We start from the raw sequence: 19,908 nt of genomic DNA on the forward strand, positions 1-19,908 counted from the left end.
GACAGGGGGTCCCGCCTGCCTCTGTGCCTGGACGGGGGTCTTGCCTGCCTCTGTGCCTGACGTTTTCCTGGTGGCTTGCAACCCTCTATATTTTTTTGCCACACAACAGGTGACTAGAAACTCAACGACAACATGGTGTAGGTTTAGGAATTGGGCATGAACTGGGTTCTTTCTCAGACTGAGGGAAAAGTGTCAGCCACCCTTTGGACACATTGGTTTGGGCACTGTGGGTGAGTAGCACTTAGTGTTCTGTGGTTACAGGGCTGGTGTCACCTCTCAAAGCCAAGCATCTTTGCAACTAAGAGGATCTCAACTACACGAACATGTGCTTCTCGAAAGGTCTGTTCTCCAGTGTCTCTGGTCTTAGTTAGGTTACTATCCCACTATGAATTAATTCTGTTTCCAATAAATAAGTCAGCTGATGAGAGAGTTAAGGATATTGTAAGGATTATGTTGGGTACACATAAAGGGAGTGTGATTGTTTGAATATGCTTGGCCCAGGGAGTGGCACTATTTGGAGGTGTGGCCTCATTGGAGTAGGCATGGCCTTGTTGGAGGAAGTGGGGGTGACCTTTGAAAGACCTTCCTCCTAACTGCTTTCAGATGAAGATGTAGAACTCTCAGCTTCTTTAGCCTGTATGCTGCCATGCTCCCACCTTGATAATGGACTGAACAGCTGAACCTGTAAGCCAGCCCCAATTAAATGTTGTTGTCCTTTACAAGAGTTGCCTTGGTCATGGTACCTCTTCACAGCAGTAAAACCCAAACCAAAACAGGGAGGTAGGGGTGTTATGTTACATCAGTGGAAGAGAAAAACGGCATGGAGATGTGGAACCTAAAAGAGTTGGACTCAGGGAGGAGACCAGGACTTATTAACGGCTGAGTGCAAGGTGGGCTGGGTAGATGTTGTAGAGACCACCCACGTATAGCATGGTTGAGTCCTGGAAACCCAGCATACAGTGTGGGAATTGTAGTTACCGGTTCTACACTTTGAACTTGAAGTTCGCTAAGTGGGCTCATCTTACCAGTTCACACGCATATCCATGCAGCAGATCTGTGAGGTGATGGATGTGTTTAGTAAATAGTGGTAATCATTTCTTAATGTTTACGTGGATCTGATGTTTATGTTTCACACCTTAAATTCACGCAATCTAATTTGTCAGTTATATCTCAATGAAGCTGGGAAATCAAGAAGAGGTGAGATCCGAGGGGCCGTGCTGGAGTACTGGTGCCACATCTGGATCTTCTCTCTGGTTGCTCCACTCTTGGGTTCTGACTCCAGCCATGCCCATCATTCCCTGACCGCCTTAGCTAAACATGCCCATGGGGGACAAGTCGGAGCATGGGAATTAGACTGATGGGCTGTCTGGGAAGAGCCTCTGAGTTGTCAGCCTTGGCTTGTGTAGTATCTAGATGTGTCCTCAGAATTTTTGCATAGGTAGGGTACCAGTTTTCTGGCTTTATTATCAGAGGTACCTCTGTTTTCCATTTAGTTATTTTTAAAATTTAGATTTGAGACATTCATAACACAGATAGAGTATGGATGCCTGTATACATCATATCTGTCCCCTGCTTCCCCCTCCAGCTCCTAGACTCTCTCCCACAACACCCCTGCTTCCCCTCCAGCTCCTAGACTCTCTCCCCCCCTCCTTCATGTCCTGTTTCTTTAGCCCAGGACAATCCCCTTGAGGAAGACTGACTCTTACTCTTTAGTAGCTGTCAACTGTACTTAGCTCCTCTGCTAGGGTTGGGCTTATAATCTCCTTCCTATTATCATTTAAATATTCTTGATTTCAAAGTTAAGACAGTGGTGCATTGGATGTTTGAGTTGGAAGACGCCCCATTGCTCAAAGCAGGCAGGGCTAATGTCAGAGTGGAGTGTCTTATGGGTTCAGGAATGGCTGGATCCGGATTCTTAAACCATGTGTCGATATAATTTAGTTTTTATATAATTTAGTTTTGTGTGTGTATGTGTCTGTCTATGTGGGTGCACGCATAACCGTGTACATGTGTGCGTGTGCATTTGGAGGGGAGAACTTCATGCCATTGATTTCCTGTTGTTACTGTTATTTTCTGAGACAGATCGTTTCACTGAACATGGAGCTCATCAGCTGGGGGTGGGCTGCTCAGCCAATAAACTCTAGTAAACCAATGGTGTGCCCCTCTTACTTGGTCATCATAGCTGGCTTTTTTAAATGTGGAAGCTGGGGTACAAGTTTTATCCCTAAACTTAGGTAGTAGCACCTGACCAGACTGAGCCACCTCCACGGCCCCATGTCAGTGGCATCTTCATGCTGACTCTTCCGCTTTGAAAGCTTCTGTGATGTTAGGGGAGAGAAGGTGGCTATCCTCTCCCCTGAGCACCTAGAACAGTGGTTCCCAACCTGTAGGTCATGACTCCTTTGGGGATCACATAGCACATACCCCGCATATCAGATATTTATATTACAGTTCATGACATTAGCAAAATAGCAGCTATGAAGTAGCAATAAACTCATTTTATGGGTGGGGATCATGAGGAACTGTATTAAAGAGTCCCATTGTTAGTAAGGTTGAGAGCCACTGTCCCAGAGGCTTCCACAGTAGACATAGTTTCCTATTTGTAAAGAGTAAGCTGTTTACCCAGGCTAGATACCTGCTTCCCTCTCAGTGACTTGGTCCAGGATTTTGTCTCTCTGTGTGACTAAAGCAGGAGCTCTTCCTCTGCTCTCAGCCTACAGAGTGGTGTTTTCTTAGGAAGCAGGAGTCTTTGGCAAGAGAAAAAGGAGAGACCCTTGGCAAGTGACCACTTAGGAGCCCAATGTGATCAGGATACCCCATACAGATCAACTTAATCTAATTCCAGGTGTTTCGAATGGGTATTCCTTGCTCTGAAACCTCCACAGTGCAGCTGTAGCACAGCTGGAGAGTGTCAGCTGGTTGTTCAGTGGTCTTGGATGCTAGGCTTTCTAAAGGGTGTAATCAGGAGTTCTTGCTCGGCATGTGCATCCTTTAAAGACTTAGGGATACCATCTCCAGTATTCTTCCACTGGGCACTAGAAGCCTGATCCCGCTGTGTTCCTAGGACTTGTTAACACTGAAATGTCTCAGACTTCACACTAGCCGGATGTCACAGACATGGACCCCAGAGCCACATCTCTGCTGCTGTCATATCATGAGGTTTTTCTTCCTCAAAAGGAGGCAGTTCTGTTCACTCTTTGAACTTTACACTGCTTTATTTATTATTGTTCCTTTTAGGGAGGGGTTTGAGCAAAGGCCCAGGATGTGGCTGGAGTCTGATTTAGCCTGTTTCTTCCCTCCCGCTTCTCCTTGGAAGTAAGTTTTTTCTTGGTGGAGGTATGGAGGCAGCAGTTATATTGCCGAGCCTTGGCAGTTAGATGACCTATTTTCTCCATCAGTTGTCTATAAAAGGCAGATATTGGAGTTATAAACCAAATAAATGCCATCTGGCTCAAGAAGCTGTAGGACCAAGGCAGGAGAACAGCAGGGAGTGGCCTGACTGCCACGAGCTGGATACAGCGTGCCACACGTCCAGGGCCAGCTTGGTCTGGCTTGAGTTGGTTATTGCCTTGCAGGACTTTGGGCCAGTGCTGTGAAATCATTCTTATATTTCAGTAGAAATGGAAGGGCTGGCGTTTCCCTTGATTTAGCTGCAGCTTTTAAAGCTTGCTAGTGACATGAAGGATGAAGTCATCCATGGCCTTTGGGCCAGGTTTGTCCCAGGTTTGCCCGCCCCAGTGATCTATCTTGCCCTGGTCAGAAGCCCTTTTGAGGATGAGTTTTGGTCCTGAAGCAGCATCTCTTCCATCGTCCTTCTTCCTCACAAAGCCTCAATTTGGCATAGAAGTCTGCCTTCCTCTTTGAAGCCTTTAACCTGGGGGGCGAGTCAGACTTCCCCTCTGCTTTGGACTTGTTTGGGTTGTTTAGATTCCTTCTTCATGATTTGGTTCAGCACTGAATATGTGATACCTGTTGTGGGAGCCCTGTTTGTCCTGAGAAGCTGAGGTCTCTGCTCTAAGTGCCACCCACAGTGGCTGTAGCAGACTCCATGCAGCCTCGTGGATGAAGGCAAAGATGAGGAGGGCTGACTGCAAGGCAAGGGGAGACCTATCCTCTTGACAGTAGCCTTCAGCCTTTAATAGGGACCTATATCTGTATAGGATAACAGCGTTGCTTTTATTGCTTTTCTTTCTTGTAAAGGCAGCTTGGATTGAGCCATACACAGCATGGGAGAGGCTCCTGTTCAGTTCTAATCCCTGCGAACTATTGGTAATGAAGAAGCTTTTTTGCTCCTGGAAATGGCTGCCACTAATTCTAAGAGCTTCATCTTAAGTCTTGGTACCATTTCCTGGGTGTTGGCCCAAGTTGGGTAGTTATCTAAGGCAAGGCTCTATCTTGCTGCAGAGAAGGAAGCCATTCTATGGGCACGGTAGGGAAGAAGAAAGCAATCAGGTCTATGTACTGCAGGGCCGAAGCACCTGTGTTGGCCATAGAGATTTGGGTCCAGGCCAGGGGAGCAAGACCTTGGTTCTCAGGACTTGGTTTTTGCAGGTGAAATAGGAATTTAACTAGACCATGACCTTTTCCATTTATGTAATTACTTTTCAGGATGAGATACCTTCAGCCTGGGAAGAGCCTTGCCCTTAAAGGATAAACTAACTTGATTTTTTTTTTTTTTTGTGTGTGTGTGTAATCCAAATAGTTTAGGTATTTAAAAAAGTACAAAATAAAAAACAGTTCCTGTCTCACTTATGGGTTTGAAGGAAAGTCCAGTTGAACCACCCTACAAAACTAAGTATTGTGACTATTTTTCATCTCCTGTGTGTGTGTCTCAGTGTGTGTGTGTGTGTGCATTTGCAGATGTGTTTGAAGGCTGGGAATCAGCCACAGGTGCTGTTTAGTCCTTGGGAGTTGTTCATGTCTTTTTCTTAAGAGGCAGGGTTTCTCCTCGAGCTCGGGCTTGCTGGGTAGCTAACCCAGGAGGCCAGCAAACTCTGGACCCACGGCACTCTCTTCAACACTGGTGTCACAAGCATATGTTCTCTCACTTGACTTTTTAAAAAAATAATTCTGGATATAGAACTCAGGTCTCCATGCTTATGTGACAAGCCACATTGCCAGGCACTCCTCTTTCAAAACAAGTTATAGTTTTGCAGTTTAGAGCAAAACAGTGTTTTCTTGGATCCTCCCAATTTATGTAGGTTGTTGTTCCCACCCTTTCCCCAGCTAGTGGAAAGCTAAGAGCCTTGCATGCATAGGAATAGCGCAGATTAAATCTTGGTCACACACAATGACGTTCTGCTTGTAACTAAGCACTGTTGGTTGGGCAGCATACAGAGGCAGTGAGGCATGTAGAAAGATGCGTGAATTCTGTTGCCACCCAGGTTGGGTTTGAAGCCAAGCTACCTGTGGGATTTTCTGGCAACTGGACCTTAGTGAATAGCTTATTCTCTTTGTGGCTCAGTTTCCTAATTTGTGAAATGGAAGTGATTATGACACTGTCCTGGTCAGGATGGGAGAATTAACAATTTAGCCCATCACTACATTAAAGGTACTTGGACAGTCTGAGTGCCGGGCATATTTGCTGTTCCTTGTAGCCCAAATAACTAATGAAATCTGCAGCTCAGTGCTGGCTGTGCCATCAGTCTTCCTTAGATATTTTAGAAGACCCTAATCAATTGGTAGATGTATTGTCACTGTCTCTTAGATTACAAGTGATTTATTGCTGGATAGAAATGGCTCTGGGAGGTAAGCTTGTGGGAGAGTCTCCATGGGCCAAGTGTGCAGGCTTCCATCCAGCAGGCATTCTGGGGAATGAAGAGATTATAGAGTGTGTTTGCCTAGCTGGGGCTGGCTGTACTCAGGTTGACAGTTAGCCGAGGCTAACTGTCTAAGGAAGCGCTAAGCATTCCACAGCACTTAACACTGCAGCATGTGGTATTTAATAACACAAGCATTTCTCTGTTAAGCCACCATTCCTTTCAAAGACAGGCGGTCTTTCCTTTCATTTCTTACCATTATTTATTCTTTTACTGCCTGTTTTTTCTGAATGTCAAGAGTGATGTCTGTTTATGAATAGGAATCTCAACTCTCCTATGATACTTAACACTAGGAGAGTTAGGACATCAGACCTTTGAAGACATCCTGGAGGACTGATACATTGCCAGGCCTTGGTGACACCCTGTAGAGCTATGGCCCTGTGAGGACTCAGTGACATCATGTAGGGCTGTGATCCTGGGATAGTGTGGTGACATTCTGTAGGACTGCGATTCCACGAGGACATGGTGTCATCCTGTAAGCTCATGTTCTTGTGAGGGCATCATGGTATCCCACAGGAGTATCTGATGAGGTCCCTGAAATGATGTGGTGGCACTCTGTAAGACTGTGATGTGATTGCAGCCTCACCATGACACACTTACCCTTCTTGGACTCCAGGTCTTCATGTGTGGGGTGGGAATCTCTCAGAGGCTCCCTGTGGAGCACTCGAGGCCTGTGTGTAAGCTGGCCATCACAGCGCCGCCTTTGTCTTCTTTCTTGTTTTATTCTCTTCATTCCATCTATTTGCAGCTAGCATCTTGGTTTTGGATCAGCAAGCTTGAACTCTACTCAAGTTTTCTGAGGTTGGAGTGTAACAGGAGAGGAATGGCTTGTTTTGTTTTTGCTTTCATGAGTGACTCAAGTGTTTTTCTGTATTTCCTGTTTCGATATGGAATCTTTTTATGCTGCTCTGGCTGCCTTCAAACTCAAGACTTGAGAAATCCTCCTGCCTCAGCTTCCTGAGTAGTAGGCACTATGGGTCCATGCCATCATACGCAAACGAGTCACAACTTACGTCTTGTGAGTTTTCAGTGTACTTGCAAGAGCTTTTCCTGGAAAGTGCGAGTGAATTAGGTAAGGGTTTGGTGAGCTTTTTCTGTGAGGAGCTGACAGTGGACGCTTTGGCTCTGTGTGCTGTCTAGCTCAGCCAGGCCTCTACCTTTCTCCTTTGCATCTGCAGCTCACTGGCTAGTTGAAGTGCTGACGTGGGATCAGCCAGTGCCTCACTGAACACGCCTGGTCCCGTACTAATAAAGCTTTATTTGAATTTCATTTACTTTTAATGTGTCATAAAATAATATTTCTTTTTATATTTTTTTCTACCAACCATTTTAAAAATTTTTTTTTCCCTGATCACTTTACTTGAGACTATACCAAAAGATGGAAAGATGGAGTGTAAGGAGTTTGCTGCCCTCCTGGGTTTAAAAACTGGTTAATAAACTCTACTAGAACCCATGCAGTAGGAGGCTGTCCTTGAAGGAGTTTGTTTGGCCACACCTTTTTTTTTTTTTTTTTTGGACCGAGTCTTACTTTTGGCTGTCCTGGAACTCACTATGTAGACCAGGCTGGTCTGGAACTCACAGAAATCCTCCTGCCTCTGCCTCCCTAGAGTTGGGAGCAAAGGTATACACCACCATGCCTGGCTGTGGCCACACCTTTGTGAATCATCATTCTGGAGAATGTATGGAGACTTGAGTGTGGCCAGAAAGCACAGTACTCCCTTTGTGTGAGTTCCAGATGGTTCTGGATGATGGCGTGTGCTGCCTGTGAGCCCAGGGCGCCGTCTCCTCTTCTTTTGACAGGAGTTTGGTCTCAGGCCTTCTCCTGACTGTTTTGACCCTCTGCCTTCTCTCTCCCGTCTCCTGCATTAAAGGTGCATTAATGTCTTCTCAGTGCAATACTTTAAGAGTTCTTACAATGAGCAGGGAGCAGCACTGTCCCGTAATGGTGCATAATCAATGGAGAGAGAGCTTGTCAGGTTGTAAATCACTGAAGAGCTTAGATGACATCAGCTTCGGGGATGGAATGGGATCCCACGATCTGCTCAGGTTCTGAATTCTCTGGTTCCTGGAATTATTATTATTATTATTTTAAACTTGCAGTCATCTGGTGGAGAGTCTACTGCTGTGACCCGGCCATCCATGACAAAGCGCAGGTCAGCTTTGTCTCCTAGCCCCCTTCATTCCTCCGTGTCTGTTCACCTGCAGTGGGAAATGCTTTTGATACAGCTTCTGTGGTCACTGAGGTACGCCTCCTGCTTAACTGTCAGGGAACATCTTTTCCTCCAGATGCAGTCGGGAATCTGGCACCCTTTCGCCCAGCAGCATCACAGCGGATGCACCTGATGATGCTGAGACGCTTCTTTAAGAGAATAAATACCTTGTACTTCCCAACTTAATGCAGAGAAGTAAAAACATGGTTGGTTGGTTGGTTAGGTTTTAGCATAGACCAGGGACATTTTTGAAGCCTTTTCATCTAGCAGAGCCAGGTTCCCTTTCGTCAAAGCATCAGTACTGCTTCAATATTTAGGTATTAATATTCCCTTGTGGCTCAATCAGCTCTTTGAAAATGAATTTCTCGGCACTGCTGTCATAATTAAAGACAGACATGCTGAGGTGAACGGGAATTTGTATGTTTCTAAGATTGAAAGGCTGTGTTGAGTCAAATGAACATCCTCTCAAGGTTAAGTTATCTATTTAAATCCCTCCCAATTACTGTGCCAGGCACAATCTTTGATGAGATGCAGGGAGAACAAATGACTTAATCTGTGGGAGAGAAATTCTCCATGGGAAGGAAAGCCATGGAATTAGAATGAACTGGACAGTGTTTATTATTAAGGGAAAATAGTTACATAAATTGAACACGGCAGAGCCTCAGTAAAACACCAGCCATTATTGGGTTACTAAGGTGTTGTAATGGAAGATCAGAATGGTGTTTTTTTTTCTTCATTTGGAGCAGTTTGGACCTCAGCCCTCACCCAAAGCCTGTGGAAGGATGGGTCCTTGCTCATGGTGCTTTGGGGAGAGATTGTGCACTTTAAGGGTGAGGCATGGTTAGGTCGTGGGGGTAAAATTCTTGATGTGGATTTTGGGACCCTGGCCCTTCCTGTGTTTTACTGCTTCCTGGATGCTATGTGGAGAACAAGTATATTCTTGACTCTGCAGTGTATTCCTGCCAGATGTATTTACCACCTCAACCCAGACCCCAGAGCAATATGGCCAATTAGCCACCGAGGGGAACGTCCGGAGCTGGGAGAGGAACGCCTGAAGCTGGGGGCCAAAATAAACCTTCCTTAGCTATCTCAAGTCTTCGTCACAGGAAAGGAAGTCTGTCAGCATACTGAGTATGCACCTTAAGGGGAGAAGAACCATAAGGTGTCCAGAGTCCCAGGCTTCAGCAGACACCGTGAGCCGGGTCGCATGGAGAAAGAGTCTCACTGAAAACAGCTCTCATTGCCTCGCTCTCTGCAGTCGTTCCAAGTCTCACAGTCTTTCTCCCTGGCTCGGGCTTTCCGCTGGGGCGTCTGCTGGCAGGCCTCTAAGTAGTTCCCCCCCCCCCCCCCCCGCTTTCAGAGCGCTGGGGGCCATGCCTTGGACCTGGGTACTGGCATTTGGAGATAGCCCTTTCTGCTTCAGCCCCTCAGCACTTCTGGTCTCTTCTCACTCCTGGCTGTGGTGTCCCTGTGAGCCTGGCTCCCTTCTGTCTCCCCATCCTTTCTGATTAGCTGTGTGGGGTACCTGGATGGTATAGCTGTATAGGCTTGCCTGGATGGTCCTGTGGTCTAGTGGAGGCTCTGGAGTCATACTGATAGGTTCAAATCCTGGCGGTGCCACTCACCAACTTGTGCGTCAGTAGCTGAAAACTTTTTGGGTCTTGGTTTCTCCCTCTTGAGTTTCATTTTCTATATATGTTTACGTGAGTAATACTAATCCCCCTGAGATGTTTATGGAGGAAGAAATAACTTAACATGGAAAGAATTTAGTCCATTGATTGCTACTTAGTGAGCTCTATACAAATGCTGCTGTTTAAAAAGAGACATTGTGTGTGTGTGTGTGTGTGTGTGTGTGTGTGTGTCTCAGAGGACAGCTTTGGGGACCTCAACCCTTGCCTTTGCCTTGATTGAGACACAGTCTCTGTTTTCTTCTCTGAGTGCCAGGACAAGGTCTCTATTTTCTTCTTAGTACCCCATGAGCTTCTGGGAATTCTCCTCTGTCTTCTTCCTTATAGGAGCACTGGGATTCCAGATGTGTGCTACTGCGGCAGCATTATGTGGGTTCTGGGGTATCCGACCCAGGTCCTCATGCTTGCATAGCAAATGCTTTAGTCACTGGGCTCTCTCCAGCCTCAGTGATACTGGTTTGCTGGGAAATAACTTCATCTAGCATCTTAGCACCTTGGAGTTTTGGATGGCCGTTCTGTCTCTTGTGGATAGTATCTCTTAAGCGCCTTTTCCCTCCTGTTTCTATGGCCTGAAAGGGTGTCCCACCTTCAGACTCTGCATGCAAATCAGAGATTAAAGAGAAAAAGTTGCAACAGTAACAACACCATACAATGTTTCACCCTACTATACTTGGGCTCATCCCTATACAGATTTATTATCTTCCTCTGGAGGCTTGGGATCCGGTTTTCCATACGCAAGGCTAGTCTTGTAAATGCTCACAATTGAAATTCACAGTACAGTTCTCAGACCTCATTCAAATATGCCAGAACAAAGGGAAGGTATTTAGAATTCTGAGACCCCTTAGTCTCCTTCAGTTCTGGGGCACTTTCCCAGGCTCTTCTTCCCTTTCCGGACCGTGATGCACTTGTAGATAACACACCACTTAGTTTGTGGACTATCTCTTTGTTTTGCTTTGTCTGCTGTTTGTCTTCGATCATCCTGATTGAGGTCCTTTCTGTTAGGTGGCACATGATGTACACTGGTCCTTATGCTCACGTGTTCAGCTTTGGGTACTTGATGAAGGTGGCGTCTGCTGGGATTCCCTATCCTAAAGTCGCCCCTGTTTACCTCCTATTTACCTCACGTACAGCTTTTCAATGCTATGGTTGTGACGCTTTTAACCTGCCCATTTACTATCTGATTGCTGACTTCATAACATTCAATTTTATTTAATGGGGTATAATTCCTCATTGTTCTTTGGTATACAGATCACCTTGCATTTAGATAGTGGCTCCTAGGTCCCTTTAGAACTTTCTGAATTATTTTATTCTAATACTTTCTTAATCTGTGGAACAAGAAATCCCAGGCACACCGTGTTTTGCTGGATCCCACTTGGGGTTTTGGCCCAGGAACAGAGTAGTCAGTGGGCTTGTAATCCCCATCAGAGGAGAATGATGTATAGAAGCCAGAACTAGACATTGTATGTGCCGATTGCTCCTGGGGGTCACAGCTCCCAGAACCCTGAGTAATTGACAGGCTACAGTCATTGCTGAGCATCATGTACTGCTAGTCACTGGCTCACATTGCTGTCCCCAGCACACAGGGCATGCTTCATTTTACTGTTCTGTGCACACCAGTAACTCTCTCTTCCAACAGGGGAAAACTTGGATCTCATTGGCTTGTGTGTGGTATTTCTCTTTTATCTGGTGCATTTCAGGCTACTCTTCTGTGCCGATATGCCTTCATCTTTTCTGGATGTCAGGTGTCTGCACCAAGCTCTTTCTCTTCACAGGTATGGGTATGCTCCTTACTATAATGGGTACCATTTTAGACACATGCCCATTGTACATTAAGAAGGCATGCCTTCCTCCAGTGGAGTGAAGGACCATGTGCAGTTTTATTCATTTTGGCAAAGAGGAGGGGTGTCTAGTACTCATTTACCTCAATTCATCCTTCCCCTTGGGTTGTACATAAAATACACAATTTTATGTGACAGCCCTGATGTGACTCCATGTCATTGGCTACCATTGCTTGGGCAGGGGTGGCTGTTCCTTGGAACTGAGGCATGGCTGCAGATCTGCTGCTTGGGTTTGAGAAACATTGTTGCTGGTGGCTCTGCTCTGGGAACAGGATAGATAGGATAGGAAGACAAAGGCTAGGAAAAGGCCTGTTGGAGGCTTGGGAGAAGCACTGAGTAGCTGGCCCTGGGTTCCATCTGAGACTCACTGTAACCCCGTGCTTGATATTTGAAGGACAGCTGGAGGTTAGTGTGACTCTTTCACTCTTCAGGTTCCGTGGACCACGTAAGCCAGGCCCCCAGGAGACCCTGGGAGGAACTGCACTGTTGTCTGGCAGGATGCTCACCAAACACTAGCCTGATAGGACATGAGGTGGGAATCAAAGGAGATCCATCCAACTAGGCATCCACTCCATCTTCTAGCTTCTGGATGAAGGAGTGAGGGGTTCAAGCAGGTTCGTGGTCCTGAGGATGTGTAGTGTCTGATAAGGGCCCATGCCTGCGCCTTCTCTTCTGTGGACGTTTACTTCAAGAAGATGGTGTCAGTCACTTACAGACATTCCAGGAACCAGATGGCCTTCATTTCTCTCTCCCTGATTAGTTCTATAAAGCTAATTGTCCAGCTGAGAAAGGCTTGATTTTATAGGCGTATAGGGAAGTCTTGCTGTTTACAGCTTTTCAATCCCCCACCCCCTTTCTTGCCAGAGGCTGTGTTCAGCAGGAGAACCTGAGTTGAACACCAGAGAGCTTTGCAAGGCTTGTCTATGTGAGGAGTCACCATGTATAGATAGGTCTGAGAACATTTGCCTTAATTTTCTGAGCTAAAGGTGTGCCCAGTGTGGTTCTCAGAGCCTCCACTGTGCACTGTCTTTTCCTTTGTCATATTTTAAATGGCTTTGACTGACAGCAGGAAGTTTGTGTAGTCTTTTTCAGACAATGTCTGCATTAATGCCCTGTAGGCAAAGGCCTGGTAAGTGCAGGAGACCATATTAAGGAATTATAATGTAAAAATTATGCTGAATTATAAATGTGCAGGAACACATTATTCTAACTAATTATGAAGCTTACAAAGAGGCCAAGTGGTACTTGGTAAATCTGATTATTTAGGGTGGTAGAAAAACTATTTCTTGCAGCACTGGAAATATTACGCGTTGTACTTTTTATGCAGAGTAAAGATAATAGAGGCTGGCATACAGGATTAGCCGTGTGCTATGTGAAAGATGGCAGGCTTAAAAAAATCCATTTGTATTTCTGGAAAACTGTCTTAATAATCCACACGCCTTTCCAATTTAAATATGAAAGTTAAGTAAAGTTTGTGGAGAGGCATAGCCATTAAGGAACGGATGGAATAGTTGGGCCTTCTACACCTCGACTATAGTGTTAGGGGTGTGTGTGTGAAAGCATGACCATGGTATAGTGTCAGGGTGTGAGGTATATGGACTGTGTGCATGTGTGCCCTGCTAACATTTAGCTGTGCATTCAAATTGCATCTCCATGCAAGTGTATTATTTTTAATGAAGACTGCAACATGGTGGGGTATTCTAAATTAGGCCTGATTATAATTGCAGATGGTAATTGGGCCTTTGGAAGCTGTTTTCTTAAACTGTTACATAAAAATTGTCTTTTTTAGTATTGGTTTGTAGAAGTTTAGCGCTTGTTTAGGGAAAACTATCTTTCAGCCCCCTCTTCATTCACAGTGCATCTGTCTTCTTTAAGGGCGTTTGGCTCTGAAGACATTTTTGCCTAGGACTTTCTTTATAATGGATGAAATAACACTTTTGGCCCCCTCCGTGACAGATGTTTTCCAGATGTCTCCTGGATGGTTACTGAGTCAAAGCAGTCACATCCCCTTTTACTATCAAAAGGACAAACCTCGCTGTGTTTGCTGGTCATAGCACCTTGACTTAGCTGCTCGCGCTGTTTGCAAGGCAAATAGGACTTTATTCAGTATTCCGGAAAGGATTTTGAGTGTGGCTGGACATCAGCTGGAGGGCTTCTATATGGACTTACCTGTGAATGGCAATCAGATGTACCCTGGTTCTCTCTGTTAATAGGTGTGTAGACCTGCTTATTCGGGCACCCACAATCACAACTTCACGATGTTGCTTCCTCGCAGGGGATGTTAGACAATCTCTGGCTTCATGTCTCCCTCCCTTCCTTCCTTCCTTCCTTCCTTCCTTCCTTCCTTCCTTCCTTCCTTCCTTCCTTCCCTCCTTCCTCCCTCTTCTTTTTAGATTTAACGCTACAAGTGTCATGCATTTAATTGCACGCACGTGTGTCACACACGCACAGCTGCCTCGGTATTTCTATGGAGGCCAAAAGACAGTTATCAGGAGTTGGTTCTCTCCTTCCACCATGTGGGTTGTGAAGATCAAAACCAGGTCAGCAGGCATGGCAGTAGGTCCTTCTCCCTGGTCCTGGCATTTAGTTGGTGTTGGTGTTTTTTTGGTATTGGTCAGGTACGGTGTGGCACAGAACAGCTCCATAAATGCCCATAGGGCAGCCCTTGAGAAACGCAGAGCCAATGGCGTCTCGTTGGTCTCCAGCTATGACAATGGGCACGTCTCTCTGGATCAGCGGTCCTCTAATTCTTTATACAGTTTTGGGGTTGCATATTAAAATAAATATCAATTGATAGGAAATACTCTTTTCTGGCTAGGGGCAGAGCTAAGAGCTTGAGTACTTGGCTAGTACGCAGGGAGGCCCCGAGTTTTATCCATAGTATTTTCCTGCCTACCCTCCAACCATCATCTTGTTCAAAAGAGAAAGTGGGAATGAAGTCAAAGGTGACCCCCAAGCAGCCCTGGACGGTGTAACCGATTCCTACCAGGTGCTGGGTTTGCTGCTGAGCCTCAGCGAGCCTCTGCTTCCACCGTGACCAGGTCTGCCTTTGTGGCTGAGTATTGCGCCCCTGCAGTACTCCTCCTAAGTGACAGCTTCTTCAGAAGGTGCTGACAGAAGGACCTGGATCGGACAGTCATCCTCTTTCAGTGGGAATTCTGCCTGCTGAAGGCTGGAGGTGCACAGTCATTATGTTTAACTATGTTACAGTCTGTGTCCACAGCCCAGAAAAGGAGGAATCCTGGGAACCAGTAACGAATAGAGTAACAGGAGGTCATTCTTGAACAATGACACTTTTAATCTATCTATCTATCTATCTATCTATCTATCTATCTATCTATCTATCTATCCATCCATCCATCCATCCATCTATCCATCCATCGGTCTGTTTGTCTGTCTGTCATCTATGTGTTTATGTGTCTATGTGTGCATGCATGTGCACTGTGTGTCATGGTGCATGTGTGGAGGTCAGAGGACAACTTACTGCGGTTGGTTTTTGTCTTTCACTATGTGAGTCCTAGGAATTGAACCTAGGTCATGGGTCTTGGCTGCAAAGGTCTTTCTCCACTGAGCTATTTCTCTGGCTTTTGATTTTTATTCTGTTCTCCACACAAGGAGAAGGTAAGGGGGGGAGATGTAAGAGCTCAGGTACATTTTGTAGCTGTATGCACCCCTCCTTTAAGCACTTGTAGGGAACTGAAATTACAATTTGCCTATTATATGTTGACAGTAATCTTTCAAAAAAAAAATTGGTTTTTTTATGTTTTTAAGTCAGGCAGCCAGCAGCAGCAAGCAGTAGCCAGTGATAGATGGGGCTATTGATGTAAATCGAATCTGCCGAGAGAAAATTGGATTTGGTTGTAGTATGAACTTACGGTGGTGAGGTCCCCACAGATGTGTAATGGTCAGCCATGGTTTGCCCCAGCACCAGGTACTAACTGAATCCCCACTGAGGGTGACTGACGTGACCCTGTGGGATGTTATTTCCCCTCACTGGTGAGTGGAGGGCCTCAAGAGACATCGACAGCATCCTTCCTTTGGCTGTTAAGGAGAGCAGGAGTGTGGATCAGAGCTTTTCATTGATCACCTAGTCTCATGAGTAAGGAAATTTTAAGTGTGCCCTCAGCAACCACATGTTTTTCAGTAATGTGTCTGTGTGTGCGTGCATGCGCACATGTAGAAGCCTAAGGTTGAGTTTGGGAATCTTCTTTGATAGCTCTATACCTTATTCTTTGATTCAGGGTGTCTCAGTTGAACCTACAGCACACCAGTATGGCTTGCGTGGGAATTTCCTGTTTCTTCCTTCCAAGAGCTAGAATTACAGATGGGCTGCCATACTTACACAGAATTTATGTGGCTGCTGTGTGTTTGAGCTCTTGTCCCCATGCTTTGTAGAGCAGGTGCTGAGCCATTTCTGCTGATCAACCTAAAACTTCCTTCCTTCCTTCCTTCCTTCCTTCCTTCCTTCCTTCCTTCCTTCCTTCCTTCCTTCCTTCCTTCCTTCCTTTCTCCCTTCCTTCCTTCCTTTCTCCCTCCCTCCTTCCCTCCTTCCCTCCTTCCCTCCATCCCTCCATCCCTCCTTCCCTCCTTCCCTCCATCCCTCCTTCCCTCCTTCCCTCCTTCCTTCCCTCTCTTCCTTCCTCCATCCCTCCTTCCTTTCCCCCCTACTGTGGTTATAAGCTGGAGATGACAGATACAGTAGTGCTATGGGGGCCACTGCCTGGTCCTGTAGAACACTGAGCCCCAGCATCTTCTTTAAAAGGACAGCTTAGGCACAGGAGATGGCTCAGCCTGTGCTGTTGCTGTTTTCGAAGAAGACTTGAGTTCAGCTCCTAGTGCTCTTGTAATTCTGTCTCCCAGGGGATCTGATGCCACTGGCCTGGGAAGGCACCTGTATTCTCTCTCTCTCTCTCTCTCTCTCTCTCTCTCTCTCTCTCTCACACACACACACACACACACACACACACACACACAGGCACAAAGTGACTTAACAAGTTTGGGACTTGCTGAATGAGTGTAGTCTAGGTTAAGGGGAAGACCTTCCTTTCCTCAGAAAAAAATAAGATGGAGAGTGCTGGAGAAAGACCGCTGATGTCATTGTCCAGCCTCTGTGTGTACCCACAGGTTTGGACACACACGGACATACACATGCTTCCCCCCAATAAAACAAGTGCTGTAACATTGATTATGTGATTCTGTGTGATTATGTAGTGGGAGTTGCAGATAGGGTCCCGCTAACACTATAGAGTCAGAGTTCTTAAGTTCCCTGTAGCTCCTACATCCCTCAGGTCTTACCCAGACACTGAGTCTCAGATGTGTTTATCTCACTTCTTTCTTTTTTCCCCCTCTTTCTATATTTGCTCTCTTTCCTTTGCTGTGAAGAGACAGAGGAGACACAGCATGTAGATGGGTAAGCTTGTCTCTTCTGATTCAGTCTGTGGATTAAGAGCATCCAGCTTCCAGTTAGGATAGTCACAGTGTTTGGATGCATGAGAGAACTCAGCCTGTCGCTTCGTTCAGGCTGTGTCTTGGGGAGCTAGTTAGCCCATCTCTACCTTCTTGTTTCTGTGGACTGTGGTAACTCATGTCACCTCTTTGGAGAACAAAGTAAACATGTGAACGCCCAGCACAGGGCTCACATTACATCACTGTCTATTTAATTTTGGCTTAACAGTTCCCTCAACAATTCAAGGGAGAAGTATTTTGGTCCTTCTGATTCCTTGGAAGCCTTGAAAGTATCAGTCCTTCTGTCTCTGGCGCCATGTCTGTGCCCTCCCTGTCTCCTGTTTTTGTCTCTGGAGACAGAGTCTCAGTAAATAGCTCAGCTTGCCTTGAACTTTCTCCATCCTTCTGCCTCCTGCTCTGTGATCATAGGTGTGACGCACCCTGGGTGTCCTTTGAGATCATACTGTGAGGGTCTTCCTTCCGCCTCAGAAAGCGCTCCATAGCAGAATGACTGGTGAGATCCTGTGTTCTTGGCAAAGACCACTCACTGGTTTCCTCTTTCTTAGTAAAGTAAGGCCGAAGCCTCAGCTTGCTTTTGTGGGTACTGTTCACAGTGCTTAGAGGATAACCTAATTTTTAGTAGCCAGATAGGAAGGCGCTCTTCCATTTAAGTTCCTTAAATCTTGGCTTTGGTTTTAATCAAAAGACTCTTTTTAGGTTTCTAAAAAGTTACCGAGAAGAGGGGACCCTGAGGGATAGCAGGAAGATTGCTTGCTGTAATTAGTGTGGAACAGAAGTTGCTACATTTCCCATGTCACTCACTCACTCACTCACTCTGGATACTTTCTTTTCTTTTGCTATTATTTTTAGGTGGCAGATTGCAGTGCATATTTTAGGACCTGCCACCCACTTTGATTTGAAAGATTATGTTGTTGGAATGTTTATCTACTGCAGGTAAAGACCTAATTTTGCTAAATAACGGACTTCAGGATCTTGTACATTACATTGCTTTTGCAACTGAAAGTGTTCCTCTCTGATTTATTAAACAAATAACTAAATTCTGTAAGAGCAAAGTAAAACTTTTCATGTCTTTGGAATCCATTTTCTGGTTTAGCATAGTCTTTAATAGCTTTACATTAATAGAAAAGAAGTATGGATTGCTGAGCAAACATGAAGGGTGAAATATTTTGGCTCTTTGCAGTTAGTAGCTGCCTCTCACTGAGTCAGAAGATGCAATGCCTCTTTTACTCCTTTTCCCCCTTATGCTGCTTCTAGGAATGGCTATTTGCTCCTTTGAAGGAAGTATAGTGCTCTTTTGGCCTGTCCTGCAACTATGGTGTCAGCTCCTAAAGCTAAAGGACAGACCGACTTTTCTACTGTGTGTGTTCATAGCAGGGAAATTTCTCACAGGCATGTTCAGGAGCAGGATTTTTTGGGTGCAAGCAACAGAATGGAATGTGGCTTTGGAAGGACCCAATAGGTTTGCTACAGAATAAAGGAAAGGTTGGTGAGGGCACAGTGGGGGGTGGGGGCTGATGACTATTGCATTAGTCAGGGTTCTCCCGAGGAACAACTGCTAGGATGAATTTGTATATATTAAAAGGGGATTTATTAGAATGGCTTAGAGCTGTGGTCCAGCTAGTCCAACTTCGCTGTCTCCCAACAGAGAGGCCAGGAACCTGGTAGTTGTTAGTTTGTGAGGCTGCATGTCTCAGTTTATGTTGGAATCCTAAAAACGTATGTTCTAACACTAGTGAAGGAACAACCTAGCTGCCAGATAGATGAACCTGCCAGCAAGAGTAAGAACAAGCAGGCAAAAGGCAATAGCTTCCTTCTTCCATGTCCTTTTATGTGAGCTGCCACACAAGGTGTGGCCCCAATTCTTGGTGGCCATTCTGACTTCAAATGATTCAGATTTAGGGTGAGCCTTCAAACATAAAATAATCTGATCCAGAAAATCCCAATGCCTGTGCCCAGCTGCTAGAGTTTTAGTTGATTCCAGATGTGGTCAAGTCAGCAGTGAAGATTAGCTGTGACAACTAGTGAGAGTGGACTAGTCCCAATCAGGTCCTGTTTTCATGGATGACACTGAACATTCAGATCCCTCGTGTGGGACAGGGTACCTGTGTGGATAATTGAGCAAAATTACAGACTGTGACATTTCTCCTTTTCATGGAGAAATGCAAGATTGGTTTGTAGAGTCTCCCCCGCTGAGCTTTCTTTCTTGAAGTTTATTCCTTCGGTTACACTGTGGAGCCAGCAGGGGCTCTAAGGACCTCACTCCAGTCCCAGTGAGTTCGGTTCGTCAGTTCCAGAGTGATGCTGCTTCAGATTGGGAAAGCAAATCTCTCACAGTTGGTGGAGATAAGGTGTGAGGGAGATGTAGGGAAGATGTGAGTGATTGGGAAAGGGGCAGTTAAAGAAGAAAGGGGGTTGCCGCTGGTAGAAGCCAATACAAGGGTTGCTTGGGAAAGAACTTTGAGGATTTTAAGAATCCTTGATCAAACTAAACTGCAAAAGACAGCAATAGGCAGGCTGAGGCTCTTTCTTCATTTTATTATCAAACACCAAATACAGTCTGTAATGTGTGCTTAGAAAATGCCCTGGGTTATGAGGATGGGGGCAACCGAAAAGCTAACCTATTTCCTGTCTTAGTTACCACTCTGTTGCTCTGAAGAGACACCATGACCAAGGCAACTTACAGAAGAAAACATTCAACTGGGGGCTTGCTTACAATTTCAGAAACCTCCATTATCATCATGGCCGGGAATGTAGCTGTAGGAAGGCAGGTGTGGTGCTGGAGTGGTAACTGAGGATTACATCATAACCCACAGGCAGCCGTACATATGTATGTACGTACATACATACACACCACACACACACACACACACACACACACACACACACA

At 45.6% G+C, this 19,908-nt stretch overlaps 1 protein-coding gene across 2 annotated transcripts in view; it reads left to right on the plus strand.

Moving 5' to 3' along the window:
• The window catches only part of Ptprg (protein tyrosine phosphatase receptor type G), a 677,472-nt gene that overhangs the window by 34,294 nt on the left and 623,270 nt on the right, over positions 1–19,908 (plus strand). The gene's annotated exons all lie outside the window — the stretch shown is intronic.

This window comes from Mus pahari, chromosome 8 (genome assembly GCF_900095145.1).
Source record: "Mus pahari chromosome 8, PAHARI_EIJ_v1.1, whole genome shotgun sequence".
Lineage (NCBI taxonomy): Eukaryota > Metazoa > Chordata > Mammalia > Rodentia > Muridae > Mus > Mus pahari.